At 43.5% G+C, this 1,253-nt stretch overlaps 1 protein-coding gene across 1 annotated transcript in view; it reads left to right on the top strand.

Annotated features, from left to right (window-relative positions):
• The first annotated feature begins 576 nt into the window (after positions 1 to 576).
• LOC103395477 (wiskott-Aldrich syndrome protein family member 3-like) overlaps positions 577 to 1,253 on the top strand; it is a 24,493-nt gene continuing 23,816 nt past the window's right edge. The window contains exon 1 of the mRNA XM_008333196.3: positions 577 to 1,135. The gene's annotated coding sequence lies outside the window, so the exon portion shown is untranslated. The remainder of the gene's footprint in view (positions 1,136 to 1,253) is intronic.

Raw genomic sequence — 1,253 nt, 5'->3', positions numbered from 1 at the left:
GGTTTTTTTTTTTTTTTCTTTTTTTTTATTTCAGTTCACAGCTCAGGTCATTATTCTGTTTTCACTCACAGGGAAAACAGAGAAAGTTTGTTTGTTTTTTTTAAAGGAAGTTTCTGACACAAACGTTGACCCGTTTCATTCTGAATGAGCCACAACTGGCTGCTGACTGCAGGAGGCTGTCGAAGGGCCGCACACCACGGGTTTATTTCTACACCAAACAAAAAATGTCAGGTTTTCAGTTAAAATTAAAAAAATAACTCATGTATTTATTTTAGAGAACTCCAAAATCTCCTCTTCTTTCTGACAAAAAAGTCTCTAAAATGTGTAGGTATCATCTGAGCACTGCCCCCTTCAGGTCACTCCGTAGACTTTATTATCTGTTTGATTCTCAGGCCTCTGACAGGGCAGATTTTTTTCTAGGTTTTATTGTCCATTATCTGGGTTTGTGGGTCATCTGGGTACCCGCCCCGCACTTTGAGAACCACTGATCAATGTCACCAAAAACATTTTTTCTGGACAGACACCCTGGGGGTGAGACACTCTATACGCTCAAAATAATTTATTGCGGAATCCAGTTGTGGGCCAGATTGGATGGTTCAGTGGGCTGGATTTGGCCCGTGAGCCGCAGGTTGATGATCACTAGTCCAGAGAAAATAGTTGATTTTTGATGAGGCTGCTGGTCTGTCTCTCTGGACTTGACCTCTGGTCAAAGGGTCAAGAAATGTTGGTGCATATTTTCACTCCCCACTCTGGAAATCAAATGTAAATGATTTCCAACAGGGGGCGCTGACTCTGTGCTTCTTATGTGTAGTGTTAAAATAAGACAAAATGAGTCAAAATCCAAAACCAAAGGTCACCGAGGACCAACTTTGTGTTTTTGGCTCATTTTCCCACAATTCATTTCACATTAACCTCTGTTGACGTCTGATCCTTCTTCAGTTTTGTTTTGTTTTTGGTTTTGTCAGGATGAAGACACAGCGCATGTGGCTGCGAGAGCGCCCCCTGCTGAAAGTCACTCCTCTGTCCTCGTCCTTGAAGACAAGTCAAGAATCGTTCTATCTCTGCGGCGTTTCCTCGGAGACAGCGACACTTTCTGGGTCACGAACGAGAACTTTGGGTTTTGAGTCGACCCCTGGTATGATTTTCATAACCCAATATCCCCCCTTTTTCTTCTCAATTTTCTATTGCACTCTTTGTGATTTGGAGTCAGCTTTTGTCTGCCCCCCCCTCAACCCCCCCCCCCCACCCCACAC

This window comes from Cynoglossus semilaevis, chromosome 19 (assembly GCF_000523025.1).
Source record: "Cynoglossus semilaevis isolate Cse_v1.0 chromosome 19, Cse_v1.0, whole genome shotgun sequence".
Lineage (NCBI taxonomy): Eukaryota > Metazoa > Chordata > Actinopteri > Pleuronectiformes > Cynoglossidae > Cynoglossus > Cynoglossus semilaevis.
Note: the sequence above shows the minus strand (reverse complement) of the source record. Positions and strands in the feature narration are given on the sequence as shown.